The sequence below is a fragment of the Ambystoma mexicanum genome, chromosome 4q, assembly GCF_040938575.1.
Source record: "Ambystoma mexicanum isolate Mex_15411 chromosome 4q, UKY_AmexF1_1, whole genome shotgun sequence".
NCBI classification, from domain to species: Eukaryota; Metazoa; Chordata; class Amphibia; order Caudata; family Ambystomatidae; genus Ambystoma; species Ambystoma mexicanum.
This window is the reverse complement of record NC_090928.1, coordinates 15,514,721-15,531,757: the sequence shown is the minus strand read 5'-3', so window position 1 is coordinate 15,531,757 and position 17,037 is coordinate 15,514,721. Positions and strand designations below refer to the sequence as shown.

Sequence of the window (17,037 nt, the reverse complement as noted above, 5' to 3'; positions counted from 1 at the left end):
AAATTCAAAGACCCAGCACACACTATCGTCCTATATAGTGCTGGAGGGGCTGCCTAGCATCCCCTGGGTTTAAACACTCATGTAACAGTCAAATGTTACCCTTTCCCTCTTGAAATGGCTGGTGGCAGTGGTTTTTAACAAACTACCATAATTTTTCCCGATCGCGAACACGGGTAGCTAAAAATCAGTTCCGCCATGTTTTTCAATATGGCGCCCATGGCCCCTCCGTAAAAACAGACTCCGGTCATCTATTTTCGCTGTTTCTTTTAGGAAAGGTCCTTCTTGTGTTTAACTCTGCACACCAAACCAGGTCCCTTTGTTCTATGCCCTTTGGCGGGCTTCAGTACTGAAGCCCTCCTCTGGCGCCTGAGTGTCTGGGGTGGACCTGAATGCACTCTGGTGGGATTGGTGGCTGACTGTCAGGCTAGGACAGCCATCCTGCTGGGTGAGTGGCAACTAGGCTGGAATGAATGGGAGAAAACTGTTTAAAAGCGGTTCTCTGGGACTTGGAAGGCAGAGTGGACCACTGGAATGAAAGAACCGAAGACGAGCTGAAGGAAGACGACTGCTGCAATTCCTGGACCGTTGGTTTGCCCGGTGAAGCCCTGCTGCAGATCCGAATTGCATGAAACTCCATCGACAGAGAAGCTTCTTCAAGGACGACTTCTTCCCTTGAGCTGGTGGGAACAACCTACTCGTAAGCCGCCTGGACACCGTCTCCATGCTGGTCGAATTTTCATCGGAGTGCTATTGAAAACCGTATAGCCAGTGGGAAGGATACCAGTTTGTGGGCTTTAAGACACCTTAAACCGACGTTTTTCCAAGCTTGTGGCTTCTTCCCTCGGCAGTGCAGGAACCTGCCGACGTCCTCCTTCTTGTCCCCACAAGTGAAGCTCAGGAACAGCGAGATCTGCAGGAACTGCCAGGAACAACTGCCTCAGCTAGAGCTTTTCTTAATCTTTAAGGTACTGTGCACATGCGGTCAGGAAATCCTTTCTGCCACGGTGAAAGTTTGTGAAACTTTCCCAACTTTGGAGCCTTGTTCTCCCCTAAACCAACATATAACTCTTTTGCTGGCCAAATTATCCTAAGAACATTGGCAAAACTTAAACATTTACTACTTGAACTGTGCTATTCTATCCAAGACTCTGAACCTTTGACTTTCGGCCAGGCCTATTGAATTGAATTGCTGGTTGTGGTGAACTGAAACTATTTGCCCTGCCTATGAAAGTATTTGTGCTTTAATTCCTTTTAACCTTGTCTTTCTACCCCTTTTGAAAGTAACTGAGGAGCCATTTTTCTCCCACTGCAAGGGAGCTGAACTTGTTCAGAAACGTATTGGTTGTGTACTGTAGTGTATTAGAGTTTGATTTTGAGCTGCTTATTACTAGTGGAATGTTTTCCAACTGACTGTGTAAATAAATGTATATTCTTGTACCAAGAAACCTTGAATAGTGTTTGTTTGAGCTACTGTGGTTGTGAGTCCTTTGTGTAACATCTTGTGCTGCTCACATTACTCTTGAGATAAGTCTGGCTGCTCAGCCACTGCTACCACATAACTGTGTAGTACAGGCTTGTACCAAAGGTGCAATTGTGCGTAGTGTTCCCAACAGATACTGCATGTAATTCTGCCTAACACTGGTGTACAGTGGTGAGGATAAAGTATAGTTGTTACATTGAAAGTGCTGCTCTTACCTTTGTTGAAATAACCCTCACAAGGCTAAGCACCACTAGAGAAGCAAATGTTTTATCATGCCTGATATGGAAAGTTACAAACAGCAATCCCTAGTCATGTTAACAGTTGATCAACTGAGAGAGATGTGTAAAGCTAGCAACCTCACTGTTAAAGGCAAAAAAGAATGAATTGATAGAAAAGTTGTTGGAATATGAAAGTCTGAGAAGTAGGATACCTACCCCCTCAGCAAATATAGAAAATGATGATGAGGATGATAATGTTTCAGAGTACAACTCAAATGTTATTGATGAGTTAGATGAGGCAGAAGAGTCTCAAGATGTAGGCCTCACTGTACCTCTACCTGCTACTAGGCCTCAACCTTTAGCCACAGGGACCCTGCCAGGTCCACCATGAGTCCAAGGTTTGTCTCTCTTGAGAGGATGAGACTGGAGTTAGAATTTAAAAGAATACAAGCCCAAACTGAAAGCACACATCAAGAACTTAGGCTCAGAGAAATGGAGTTGAATCATGAACTTTCATTCCGGCTGAGCAGGGTGAGTGCAGCACAAATTTTAATTCATACTGAAGCTGCCCTCCTGGGCGTGCGCTCCACTGGTGACCCACAAATTGTTTGGTTTTGTTGTTCTTAGTTTGTAAATCCCCTCTGTGTGTCCCGTGTCCCTGCCTCCCTCCTCCCTCTCGATATCAGGTAATATTATCCCCATATATATGGTCGCCGTAAATAATATCGCCGGGAAAAGGTTGCAGCGATATTATATGGGTGACCGATATGGGGACGGGGCAAAAAAAAATAATTTAAAAAAAAAAATTGGGGGGTTGCGGGGGTGTCCCCCGCATGTTCCATGCAATAATGTCGCCACAAAAAACGGCAATTTTTCGGCGATATTTTTGCATGGTGAGATTTTTGTGGCAACATTATTACATGGAACCTCCCTCTCCTGTTCCTCCTTCCCACCCGCCTCCCATCCCGCCCACCCCCCCTTCATTGGCCTCCCCTCCCCCTATCACTATCCTTCCCGGGGCAGTCTCTGCCCGGCAGCCCCTCGGCTAAGGGTGGCTCCTATTGGTGGCTCCCCTCTTGGTGTCTGCTGGTGTCTGCTGGGGACGCCAGCTGCCAGCCACCTTCCCTCTGACCTCCTGATTAAACCCCTTCCACTCACTAGCGGTTATTCCTCTGCAGTTCTACTTGCATAATCCGCTTGCCATTTGTTCCGCACTGTGAAACCTAGGCCTTTTTCTCCCTCTTTAGGATTCTCAAATTTAGGTGGCTTCCACTGGTTTTTAAATTTGCTTGTATCTGCAACACTATAATTGCACTGTGAAACCTAGGCCTTTTTCTCCCTCTTTAGGATTCTCTAATTTAGCTTGCTTCCACTGGTTTTTAAATTTGCTTGTATCTGCACCACTAAAATTGCACTGTGAAACCTAGGCCTTTTTCTCCCTATTTAGGATTCGCAAATTTAGGTGGCTTCCACTGGTTTTTAAATTTGCTTGTATCTGCACCACTAAAATTGCACTGTGAAACCTAGGCCTTTTCTCTCTCTTTAGGATTCTCAAATTTAGGTATGTCTTCTCTCATGTCCTGTAATGTCCTGTGCTTCTCTGTGCTCGCCTCCTGATTGCCGTTCTTCTTGTCCCATAGCTCTTCTCACTTGTCTCTCGCTGTCTTGACTGTCTACCCCTGTGACCCCCCCTCTCCCACCTCCTCTATGGTACTCTCTGTCTCCCCTATCTTTTCTAACTGCTTCTCTATCGGTTATCCTGCTCTCCTCACTAAGGCTGGTAGGAGGAAGTTTAAAAAGGACATCCTGGTCTCCAACCCAGGCCTCCCTATCACTGACACCTACACCAGTGCCTTCTCCAAGGAAACTCTCACCGACAACCTCTTTGTCGTTCCCTCACCAGACCTATGGACCGCTCATATGGTCTCTGTGCTCTCTCCTTTCTCCTCTTCTCCCATTAATGGTGGCAACCGTTGGGACGCCCTCCTGGCCTTCTTCCTATCCTCTAAGGTCATCATTAATGTCTACTCAAATGGGACCGTCTTGGTCCAAGGCCCACAGGCCAACCTTCATCTCTTTGATAGACGCTTTCCACGCCTCATCAACTTCCTTTCTTCTCCTGCTGTACCCCCTCCCCTTTCCTTGGCTACCTTGCCTTCCCCCTCCCTCTCTGCCCCCTCCCAGGCACTTTCTACACTTGCGCAGGGCGTACCTCTGATCTGTACCCCTCCCCGGAAGTCCTTTAAGGATGGCAACCTTCTCCACATTGCCACTCTTAACTCCTGCTCTGCTGTCAAACATTCCTCTGATATCTGCCGCCTTCTTGAAGAACTTGACCTCGACGTCCTCGGTCTCACTGAGACATGGTTTATGGCCAGCTCTGTCACCAGCTTTGACACGCTCCTACCTGATGGCTACAAGATCCTCTCCGCGCCCAGGCCCAACCGCTCTGGTGGGGGTGCAGCCCTTATCTTCCCTGAGTGGATTCCTGCCTCTGTCCCTCCTACGCAGGCCTACTCCTCTTTTGAATACCTCATCTGCAGGCTTTCTCTCTCCCCTAGCCATTCTCTTACTGTGGCTACTATCTATCAGCCACCTGGTCAGATTTCTTCCTTCCTCTCTGAATGGGCAGACCTCTCCTCCTCACTCCTGGCCTCTACCGCTCAACTCCTTCTTCTTGGAGACTTCAACATCCACTTGGATGCCTCATGTCCTCCCTCTGCACTCTTTCACGACCTCTGCGACTCTCTCTCACTCACCATTCTCCCCTCTGGCCCGACTCACTCAGGGCACACTCTCGATGTTCTGATCTCTTCAGACCTTCCCCTCTCTGTCCCTCTCTTCACTCCTCTCTCCTGGAGTGACCACTTTCTCCAATCCTCCCACCTAACCCTCCCTACCCCGCAGGCCAAGCCACCTCCTTCACTGCCACCCACCTTCTCGGTCATCCGACCCATGAAGCGCGTGTCAGTTGAGGCTTTCGCTGCCACCTTCTCACCCCTTCCTCCCTCTCTGGCTGACTCTCACCCTGACACAGCCCTCTCTACGCTCCACTCTTCTATATCTGATACTCTTGATATCCTTGCCCCTGTCATGAGAATCCGCCTGAAGCCCAAAGTCAAATGTAACTCCTGGTATGACTCAGACCTTGTCACCCTAAAGCGTAAGTGCAGGGTGGCCCAGAGGAAATGGCGAGCTTCAAGTTCATCCTTTGACAAACTGGCCTTCCGCCTGCTGCAAAGGCAATACCTGCTCTCCGTCCTCACCAAGAAGAGAGCTCATATCCAAGCCTGTGTCTCGGCGGCATCTAACAACTCGGCCGAACTCTTTAAAATCTGCAAGGAACTGGCCAATCCTGCCGCAGCCTCTACCTCTCCTGTCCCTTCCCAGGCCCTCTGCACGGCACTGGCTTCCCACTTCATTTCTAAAACTCGGGACATCCTGTCCTCACTCTCCTCCTTTTGCCCCCCTCCCGCTATACCCTGCTCTTCCTCTGGCCCTTCTGCAGCCACCCCTCCTCCCTCCTTCTCTGCCTTTCCCCTTTTCTCTGCAGACGAGGTTTCTAGACAAGTCCGATCTATGAAAGTCTCATTGAAACAGGTTCACCCCTGTTCCTCCAAAACTATCAAGGACCACATCAACTTCCTGGCTCCTGCCCTGGCTGATTTCTGCAATCACTCCTTCGCCACTGGAGTCTTCCCTTCCCCGCTTAAGCACTCCCTTGTGCACCCTCTTCTTAAGAAACCCTCTGCCGACCCCTCCTGCCCGGCTAACTATCGCCCAATCTCCATCACTCCCTTCCGGGGCAAGCTCCTGGAGAAACTGGCCATCTCCCAGTTCAATATCCACACTGAATCTGTTGGTTGTCTTCATGGCCATCAGTCTGGCTTCCGAGCTGCCAGAAGCACGGAAACTGCTCTCCTGAACATCCTTGAAGACCTGCTCACCAACCTTGACTCTAACACCCCGTGCGTTCTCATCTTGCTTGATCTCTTTTCTGCCTTTGACACTGTCAACCATGCCATCCTGCTCAACCGTTTCCGTAATAACCTGGGTATCACTGGTCAGGCTCTGGCGTGGCTAACTTCTTTCCTCTCCAACCGACCCTCCCAGGTCCAACCTGGGTCCCTCCTCTCCGACATCTTTTTCTCTACATGTGCTGTCCGCCAGGGATCTAACCTCTCTCCCTGGCTGTTCAACCAATACCTGGCACTCCTTGCCCACCGCATTGCCGCTCTCTGTCCCAACTTTCAGTGCTATGCGGATGATACCCAGCTCATTTTCAGGCTACCCTCGGCCTCCTCCTCTCCTTCCCTCATCTCTGTCTGTCTGTCTGCCATCCAGGAGTGGTGGGCCGCCAACCACCTCTGCCTTAATGCCAGTAAGACTGAGATTCTACTCATTGGCACATCCACTCCCTCCTTCCCGGCAGCTCTCTGGCCAGCCTCTCTTGGCCCTCTTCCTACTCCCACCAGCAAGGCTAAAAACCTCGGGGTCATCTTCGACTCTGCACTTTCCTTCTCCCCTCACATCTCTGACGTCTTTAAAAAGTCACACTATCAGCTGTACCTCCTTAGAGGTAGTCTTCCCTTCCTCTCCTTCCCCCAGAAGCTCACTGTCTCCAGAGCCCTGGTCCTGTCTAGGCTGGACTTTTGTAACAGCCTCTATCTAAATCTGCCTGCCTCTGCTCTACGCCCTCTGCAACTTATCCAGAACAGGACTGCGAGACTTGTCCTTGGCCTCAAGCCCAGGGATCGTATCTCTCCAGGACTGAAATCTCTGCACTGGCTCCCAGTGGCTGCGAGGATAAAGTTCAAAACCCTCTGCATTGTACACAAGGCCTTCTGGGGTCTGGGGCTGCAATACCTTCAACTCTCTCTTCCTAAATATCTGTCTCGAGCTCTTTGCTCATCTGCCTCCAACTCCCTCAGGGTCAGTCGCTTCTCCAAGCAACGAGTTGGTGGCAGAACACTCTCTTCGGCAGGGGCTTCTCTCTGGAACATCCTTCCTGCCTCCCTGAAACTTGAGGAGAACCATCTCCGGTTCCAGAAGCACCTCAAAACCTTCCTCTTTGCTTCGGCTTTCTCTCCACCTCTCCCCTGCTGAATTCCTGACCGAAACTACACTGGTTACCTGGCCACCCTGTCTGATCTCTGGCCCAGGCCCTGACAATTTCCCACCTGCACTGCCTCCCTGGCAACCCCTGCACCTGGGGACTGTTTTCTTCTGTATCCCTACAGTCCCCCTACCAGCACTTATGTCTGCACTTCCTTGCACTTGCCACCAGCTGGCCGTTTTATTTATCTTATTTATTCCACTATTTATTCCACTTTCCCATGTACTGCACTTTCCCCTCTCCCTTCCCCCCACACCCCCCCCCTTCCCATGCACTTGCACGATCTGAATGACACCTGGACTAGTAGGATCGTTGTCTGTCTTCCCTTTGCCCCCCCCTTGCCTCGTTGCGCCTTGAAACACTTGTATATAGGCGCGTTATAAATGCCATATCATATCATATCATATCATAACTTGAAATTAAAAAGTTGTTTCTTGAGAATGGTTCTCTCCCAGAGTCTTCTAGGTCTTCCAGTCCTAAGAGGCCTTGCAAGCCCAAAGATGCAGTAGGTATGTATGAGGTTAAGCTTGATATTTTGGATTGGCTAGCTACTTTTGAGTATAACCATGGGATTCAGAACAGTACAGGGAATCAGCTGATTCATTGGCTTTTTTCTAGGCTACCCCCATTTGCACCTGCTGTTGTAATGGAAATGGGTGAAGCAGATAGAATGGAATATGAAAGTGTGAAAATATCTTTGATAGCTAGGTTTGGGAAAACTCTTTCACAGCACCTTAAGAGGTTTAGGACTCTCAAAAAGACTGATGGTACCCCTTGGGCTACTTGGGTGTGTGAATGTTTGAAGAACTTAGATGGTTGGGTTAAAGGTTACAAAGTTAACACTTTTGAAGGAATGAGGAATCTGTTTTTATTGGAAACTATTTTTTGATGCCTGCGCTCCTGAGCGGAGACAGAATTTGGCTGACTCAAATGAGATTGATCCCAAAAAGTTAGCAAGAGCAGCTGACTCATGAGTAGCCAACAGGGCCAGTCATAAGGATTCTGGGGAAACTCACAAAAAGGATGAGGGGAAACAGCACCAAAATGAGAATAAAGATAAATCTAATTTTAACCCACCAGAAGAGGCCCCCAAACAACATAAGGGTAAACCCAATTGGAAACCTGGTAGGTATAGTGAAGCCTCTGGTGCCCAACCAGAGGGAGGTCAGCAGAAACCCCTATTCCAGAGAGCATTTGGTAAATGTTATGTCTGTGGGTCAACTGACCATGTGAAAGGAGATCCCAGATGCAAGGGTAAACCTACAGTGATCAGCACTGCCTCCTTAGCCTTCTCCCCAGAGGAAGAAGTACAATGGCCTGAGGATGTTGCTAAGGCACGCAAAGGTCCCACTAATTTTATGGAGGCCCTGTCCAGATGGTTCCAATTCTACCAGCTCTCATTCAGTGTAATAATATGACAGTGAGGATTTCTGTCAGTTTCCAGAATGAGGTACCTGGGAGAGTCCTGTTGGGGAATGATTTAAAAACTCTAGGAGTAGTATCCAGTACCCCCAGGCCTCCCAGTGAGAAGAAACAGAACCACACCAAATTGGCTAGAGAGGCAACATTAAGAGACCACTATGAGCCTGTGGAATCCTCTACAGACACCCACTCTAAGCCCTGGTGTTAGTAAGTTGACCTGTAACCCAGGCAAATCTGAGGCTAGAATAATAGGGAAATGGGAGCCCCAACCAAGCTCCATCATTGCCCATCCAATTGTAAAGTCTTTGACCCCCCCCCGCTTCTGAGGAAGAAATGTATAGACACATTGTACCCCTCTCTAGTCCTGTGAGAACTGGTAGCTCTTAAAGCTGGTGGAAAGCCAGGAACAATATGTCTAAGGCTAAACACCTTAAGACTGTTGGATCTTCTACTGAAGACTCCAATATCAATCCTAGTGTTAGGAGGGGAATTTCTAAGCCAGGTAAACTGAGATCTCAGAGGAGGTGGAAGCATGTACCTTGCTTGACCACTGCCCCTTCAACCAAGATGCCTGAGACCGAACCTGCTCTTGTGAGAGAGGTGATGAGGAACCATGGAGGCCGCTCTATATCTAAGGGATCCCTTCCCAAGGACCCTTTGAAAACACCTATTGCAGGTTCAGAGGTTGTTACAACTTCTGAGGGACTGTTAGATCAGATCCCTTATAGCTTAAATAAGAAAGATGTACCAAACAAGATTTGTAGGTCATAAAGCTTGCAAATAAAAACACCTGATAAAAAGTGTCATAGCAAGGGTTACAAAAGGTTGCCGGTGTACTCAGCAGGCCATTTAACTAACTTGCAACAGGAGATGCATCCTGGTGGGGTTTAGATCCTCCTGTCCCTTATTCTTGGGGGGACGAGTGTTAGGGAGAATTCTCATACAAGTGCTAATTCCTCCCACCTTAGAGCCCTCCAGCTCTTTTGCTATATTTTGGGACTTTGAACTTTTCAGTTTCAATCTGTTTTCTGTGTTTGTTACTTTGGTTATGGAGTTCTAGACAACTCCATAGGCATCTTCTTGTTTATTTGTGTCACACAGCACCTTCAGTGCAGTGGCACAGGGATGTCTTTCAGACTTCACAAGGTTTAAATACCTTCTTTGGGACTGACTACTGTCTCCCAGAGCAAGTGAAGTTAAATTGACTTCACTAGTCTTTTTAAATTCAAAGACCCAGCACACACTATCTTCCTATAGAGGGCTGGAGGGGCTTCCAAGCATCCCCTGGGTCTAAACACTCATGTAACAGTCATATGTTACCCTTTCCCTTTTGAAATGGCTGCTGGCAGTGGTTTTTAACAAACTACCATGATTTTTCCCGACCGTTAACACCGGTAGCTAAAAATCGGGTCCACCATGTTTTTCGATATGGCGCCCATGACCCCTCTGTAAAAACAGACTCCGGTCATCTTTTTTTGCCGTTTCTTTTAGGAAAGGTCCTTCTTGTGTTTAACTCTGCGTGACAAACCAGGTTTGGTCCCTTTCTTTGATGCCCTTTGACGGGCTTCAGTACTGAAGCCCTCCTCTGGCATCTGTGTGTCTGGGGTGGACAGGATGTGAGGGAGGTGCCCAAAACTCCCTGTGCTTAGTCTCCTAGGAGACCTGAATGCACTCTGGTGTGATTGGCTGGCTGACTGTCCGGCAAGGACAGCCACCCTGCTGGGTGAGTGGCAGCTAGGCTGCAATGAATGGGAGTAAACTGTTTAAAAGCAGGTCTCTGGGACTTGGAAGGCAGGGTCGACCACTGGATCAAAAGAACCAGAGATGAGCTGAAGGAACATGACTGCTGCAACTCCTGGACCCTTGGTTTGCCCAGTGAAGCCCTGCTGCAGGTCCGAATTGCCTGAAACTCCATCGACAGAGAAGCTCCTTCAAGGATGACTTCTTCCCTTGAGCTGGCGGGAACAATCTACTTGTAAGCCTCCTGGACACCGTTTCCATACTGGTTGAATTTTCTTCAGAGTGCTGTTGAAAACCGGATAGCCCTTGAGAAGGATACCAGTTTGTGAGCTTTAAGGCACTCACACCTTAAACCGACGTGAATCCTCTGGTGCCCAACTGGAGGGAGGTCAGCAGAAACCCCCATTCCAGAGAGCATTTGGTAAATGCTATGTCTGTGGGTCAACTGACCATGTGAAAGGAGATCCCAGTTGTATGGGTAAATCTGCAGGGATCAGCACTGCCTCCTTAGCCTTCTCTCCAGAGGAAGAAGTACAAATGTCTAGTGCCCACTTTCTACTATTTGCTGAAGAACCCTTGGGTCTAAAGCTACTGTATCCTTAGAGTCCATGGGTCTTGGTAAGAAACAGAACGTTGCACATTCGTGCCTTCTGAAGACGCAGATAATGGGACGCTATCACACGTCATCACCGCAGTGCACAACCTGGGGGAACACATGAAGAAGGAAGGCGGTGCGGAGTCAAGCACATGTTTCAACAACATTTTTCATGGGTACCTTCCTGGCTGGGACTAGCCGTCAAAATGCTGATGCCCATCATCGTGTTTTTTCTCCTAATTTTTTGTGTGTGCCAGCTGGGTCTTCGCTGCTGCGCAAACGCAGTCCCCAATGGAGCAATGATGATGGTGACAATGGGCAACACAAGAGGAGTGGCACGAATGCAACAGGAAGCACACGTGCAGACTGGTGAGAGCTCTGAGCCAAAGTTTAGGATGGTACCGATATACTATGATGGGAATATAGTGGATAGGTTCTATCATACAACAATGAAGGAGCCCTTGGAACTAGAATGGTACACAGAGGTATGGGTGGACCTGGAGGGAGATGGGGGATGTATATATATGACCTGCACACCAGATGAGTATGCTAGAAGGGGGGAAAGCCTCCAGGGGGTCTGTAGATCTTGGATGCCCATAAAAGGAACACCGGCATGGGAAGAGGCAATACTAGATGAGAAAGAACGTGAGAGATTAGGGGAGTTAAGGTATTCGTTACTTAAGTAACAAAAGGGGGGAAATGTATGGGAGGGCAGGTCAGTAGGACCCCCCCTCACCTACATCTCTCACCTATGTGGAGACGCATGACTCGTCAGTAGCCCACCTGCCCCAGGGCCCAGGCGGCAGGTCGGCTGCAGATCAACGCATGAGGCTGCATGACCACGTTATGTGGCATAGCATAGACACCATTTTGTACTAGATTACTCAATTTTGTTTTCAGAGCGCTAAGACCTAACACATGCAGGACAACTCGCATACACAGAAAGCTGCAGCCTGACCCCCACTTAACCGCGCTCGCAGAGGCTCACACTTCCCCCAGCCTCCACCTCATGGCAGATCCGCTGAAAGCTCGTTCTCACGAGGAACTAGTCACAAACAAACAACAAAATAAACACTGTATCGTTTAACCTTCCGCAGTACATCATTGCCCTAGCTGTGACCGGGCTCATTAGGAAGTAACTAAAACCAGCCCAACCCTGCACGCCCTGACCCGGTACCAGGCCCCCAAAAGTTGGACTGTGTGGCGCCCCTCACACCCCGCCCACCGCCGAGGCACCTTGTATTGTGTTTCCCACTTATGGACCTTGTATCCTTGTATCCTTTTCCCACTTATGGACTGCACACGCCCCCCTCCTGACCTTATGGGGTTCACATGGTACCAATCAAAATTCACTTACCTGGGGGTGGAGGTGGCTCACTGCTCTGAGGTGCTACTTGAGGAAAACGATCAGAACTACCTCACAAACCTAGTTACGAAGACCTCGGGCTGGGCGAGACTCCCAATCTCCCTAGCAGGCCGGATAGGAATACTAAAGATGGTTGCACTACCCCAACTCCTATATAGGTCCATCAACCTCCACCTGTGGCCGGGCGATGGCTTCTTTCAGGCGTTAACCCATACAGTCAACACCTTCTTGTGGCACTCTGGCGCAGTCCGTCTTAAAGTAGGGACACTGACCACTTCCATGGAGAGTGGTGGATCCAGCAACCCTGATTTCCTCAGGTACTGGCTAGTGGAGCAATCCCAATTTGCCTCACGCTGGTTCAGCACTCTGGACCCTCCCCCTCATGTTAGACTGGAGAGACTGGCAGTCAGTGATCGGGATATCCGCTCTCTCATTCTCAAACCCACGCCAGCCGACCCAGAGTCAGCAGACCCTGTTGCTAGTACATCTCTGGCCCTTTCCAAAATCTGGAAACTACTAGATACGCCCCATCCCTTCCACGGGGACATGCCACTGTGGAACTTCCTCCCAGAGGTCCCACGTGTACCACAGCCTATCGTGTCCCGGTGGGCTGAGGCTGGATACAAATCGCTCGGAGACGTCTTTGTTCAGGGGAACTTTCTCGAATGATCGGATCTCCCACTCTCCCTGAGACGGAAATCATCCGCGTGGCTCCAATACTCATCTCTTTGGAAAACCCTCAAAACTAAATACCCCAATTTCTCTATGATACCACCCGATAACCCCGTAATTGCAGAGCTGTGCACCTTCGACTCCTCGAGGGGGAACTTGTCTCGACTGTATGCCCTACTACAAACCAGAGCTGCCCCCTCGTTTACTACATTGAAACACAAATGGGAAGAAGACCTGGGGGTGGAAATGACCGATGAGCGCGGGTCCCGTATGTGTACACGCACCCATAACGTATCCTTCAACTCCAGATTCAAGTTAATACAGTTCAAAGTACTGCACAGATATCACCACACTCTGAGCAGGCTGCACCATATGTTCAAGGAGCTCTCCCCAAGATGCCCTAGGTGTGGCTCTGAAAGTGCTACATATATTCATATGATCTGGTCCTGTCCTCATTTGATGCAATTCTGGGCTGTAATATGCTTCACCATGTCCACTATGCTAGACCATACCATCAACCTGTCCCCAACACAGTGTCTCTTCCACGACTTCCCTGAACAGGGTCGCGACTCTAAAAAACTAACTGGCCTCTACATGCTTCTCGCTGTGCGCTGCATTTTAATGCGCTGGCTCCGGCCCGGAGCACCTACACATGCACAGTGGCTCAGGGCAGCCACATGGGCTTCGGATACAGAAGAATCCTGGGCTAATAAGAAACCAACACACTCGAGGCCCAGAGACATCTGGCTGAGGTTCCGCACCTACATGTCCTCCACATATACCGACTTTGACACTGAATCTCCCATCCCCACGCCCCCCCCCTGTAACCACCTCATGAGCTGTGGCTCCTAAGCCTCTCACCTGTACAACTGTTTGTCTCCAGGTCTATAAACATGAAGTATGAGCATGCTCTGTACCTGTACTGTATTCACTGTATATGATTGTACTCTAATGTCACTCGCTTCTTTTGGTGTTGTCAAGCTGAATAAATAAAAGTTAAATAAAATTAAAATGTTGGGGTCTCATTCTGCTCACGAGAATATCGCTGAAGTTGTCCATCTCAATGTACTGGTCTACTGAAGCAGTATTTTCAACCCCTTTTTATCCAGCAACTATGAGTAGAAATTGTTTTCAAGCACTGCAACGTATGTTATATTTCAATAACTACTCTGCAGCATTACCCAGAACTGACCCAAATTGTGATATGCTATTTAAACTTCAGCCATTTCTGAAGCACTTTACTCAGCGATTTTCAGAGGTGTATGTTCCTAGCCAGAACATATCCATTGATGAATCATTGATATTGTTCAAAGGTCGGCTAGTGTTCAAGAGAGCACAATATGGGGTCAAGGTGTACATGTTGTGCGAAAGTACAGCATGAGAGTCTACACGGGAAAAGATTCGACCTTAAAGCCTTCGGGCTGCCCAGCCCATTTAGGGATAAGTGAGAAGATTGTTTGGGATCTTGTCACACCATTGCTCTACAATGGTCACCATTTGTATGTGGAGAATTTCTACACAGGAATTCCACTCTTTAAGGAATTGTACAATGTGGGCACAATGGCATGCTGTACAATCCGCAGTAACCGCAGAGCCTTCCCCAGACAACCTGTGTGTAAGAAGCAGGACAAGGGAGGATGTATGCCATTGCGGCAGGATGAACTGTTGGCAGTAAATTCTGCGAAAGAAGGGATGTGCACATGCTAAGTACTATACATGATGAAAGTACTTCAGTAGTCACTGTGCGCGGGCAGTCTCAGCAAGTGTAGATGCCCAAGTGCATTCTGGACTACAACAAGTACATGGGTGGAGTAGGTAAAGCAGACCAATTGCTTCAGCCATACCATAGTGAACGCAAGTCGCGCATGTGGTACAAAAAGTTGGCCATACACATTATGCATGTAGCTACGCACAATGCTTATGTTGTATACCGTGCAGTTGCTCCACAAAACAACCTCTCATTTCTGAACTTTGAAAAAGAAGTTGTACAATCTCTGACCATTTTCCATGTACAAACTCCCTTCTTTCCAGAGGTAGAAGATGTGGCCAGATTGAAAGGATGACACTTTGCTGATTATGTTCCTGCCACACCCATGAAGACACAACCATACAGAAAATGTAAGGTGTGTACAAAACAAGGAATGAGGAGGGATACTCGGGTGTACTGTTCCCAATGCCCTTCCAAGCCAGCCCTCTGCCTACATCCTTGTTTCCTTTTGTATCATACAAAGGAAAAGTATTGGGAGATCGACTGATTTCCGGGAATGCCTATCATTCCTTGAAAGGGACCCCTAGGCTCTGAATTCGTGCATGCCCTACAAAGGAACCACACTCCTGCTCCCTGCACTGGAGGTGTACCTTCAATAAAAATGCAACAGCATTTCAACTCACTTCACTTTAGCGTGTCATCACAAGCATTGCTAGTCCTGCTCCCTCCACTTGAGGTCTGCCTTGGAAAGGTTACACCACTCTGGTACCTTTCACTTGAGGCCTGCCTTCGAAAGAAACTTCAGTCTAGCTCCATCTGCTCAAGGCGTGACTTGCAAAGGAACGCGATTCAGGCTCCTTCCACTTGAGGAGTACCTGTGAAAAAAACTTCACTACAGCTCTGTCTTACACAAGAAAGGAAAACCATTGTAGCTAACTCCCTTTTGGCGTGCCTTGACAAGCAATGCTAGTCCTGCTCCCTCCACTTGAGGCCAGCCTTGGAAAGGCACACCACTCTGGTACCTTTCACTTGAGGCCTGGCTTAGAAGGAAGGGTCAGTCTAGCTCCCTCTGCTCGAGGTGTGACTTGCAAAGGAACGCAATTCAGGCTCCTTCCACTTGAGGCGTATCTTGGAAATGAATGCCACTCCAGCTCCCTCCACTTGAGGCGTGCCTTGGAGAAGAAGGAAACAACACTCTGGTTCACTCCCCTTTGGGGTGTCTTGGCAAGGCATGCTCGTGCAGCTCACTCCACTTGAGGCCTGCCTTAGAAAGAAACGTGAATGAAGCTCCTTCTGCTTCAGGCATACATTGGAAAGGAAGGCGATTCTGGCTCCTTCCACTTGAGGCTTGCCTTACAAAAAAACGTCAGTCCTGCGGCCTTCACTGGAGAAGTGCCTTACACAGGAAAGGAACACCATTCTGGTTCACTCCCCTTTGGCGTGCCTTGGCAAGCAATGCTAGTCCTGCTCCCTCCACTTCAGGCCTCCCTTAGAAAGGCACACCACTCCGGTACCTTTCACTTGAGGCCTGCCTTAGAAGGACACATCAGTCTAGCTCCCTCTGCGTGAGGTGTGACTTGCAAATGAACGTAATTCAGGCTCCTTCCACTTGAGGCGTATCTTGGAAAGGAATGCCACTCCAGCTCCTTCCACTTGAGGCGTGCCTTGGTGAAGAAGGGAACACCACTCTGGTTCACTCCCCTTTGGGGTGTCTTGGCAAGGCACGCTAGTGCAGCTCGGTCCACTTGAGGCCTGCCTTAGAAAGAAACGTCAGTGAAGCTCCCTCTGCTTCAGGCACACATTGGAAAGGAATGCAATCCTGGCTCCTTCCACTTGAGGCTTGCCTTACAGAAAAACGTCATTCTTGCTGCCTCCACTGGAGGCGTGCCTTACACAAGAAAGGAACACCATTCTGGTTCACTCCCCTTTGGTGTGCCTTGGCAAGCAATGCTAGTCCTGCTCCCTCCACTTCAGGCCTCCCTTAGAAAGGCGACACCACTCTGATACCTTTCACTTCAGGCTTACCTTAGAAGGATAGGTCAGTCTAGCTCCCCCTGCGCAAGGTGGGACTTGCAAAAGAACGCAATACAGGCGCCTTTCACTTGAGGCGATTCTTCGAAAGGAATGCGATTCCAGCTCCTTCCACCTGAAGCTTGCCATGCTAAGAAATGCCAGTCCCGCTCCCTCTACTCAAGGGGTGCGTTGGAGAAGACAGGAACACCATTCCGGTTCCCTCCACTCAAGGGGTGACTTTCGAAATTAGTACACACCACTTTGGCTCCCTCCTTTGAGGGACTTGGACACCATCGATATGGCGGCAGAGCCTTGTGTATCTCGTACCACCCTGCCTTTTTTATTGTTTTAACTAAAATAATGTCATGTTTGGGATGACTGAAATGTCTTCTGGAAGAATTACTTGGATACGATTGGTGTGTGAGTGAGGTAAATCTACGTAGTACATGCAGATTTGATTTTTGTGAATGCACTTTCCCAGCACTGCAGAATTGATTAGCATGTTAGTGGATGTGTGTTTAGTGTGGGTAAGGTTGCAGATATGAATGTTTCAACATGACCAGTGAATGCAGGCGTACTTGCGATGGGCGTACTTGAAGTTGTTGTGAAAGACAGCGCCTGTAGGCCAGGTAGCCAAGTGAGCCAATGCCCACTTGCTGTGAGTGTGCAGATACAGTTGGTGTCAGATGATATTTGAATGCAGACAC

The 17,037-nt window shown here is 48.9% G+C and overlaps 1 protein-coding gene across 5 annotated transcripts in view; it reads right to left on the bottom strand.

Moving 5' to 3' along the window:
* VIT (vitrin) overlaps positions 1–17,037 on the bottom strand; it is a 2,362,557-nt gene that overhangs the window by 1,747,095 nt on the left and 598,425 nt on the right. The gene's annotated exons all lie outside the window — the stretch shown is intronic.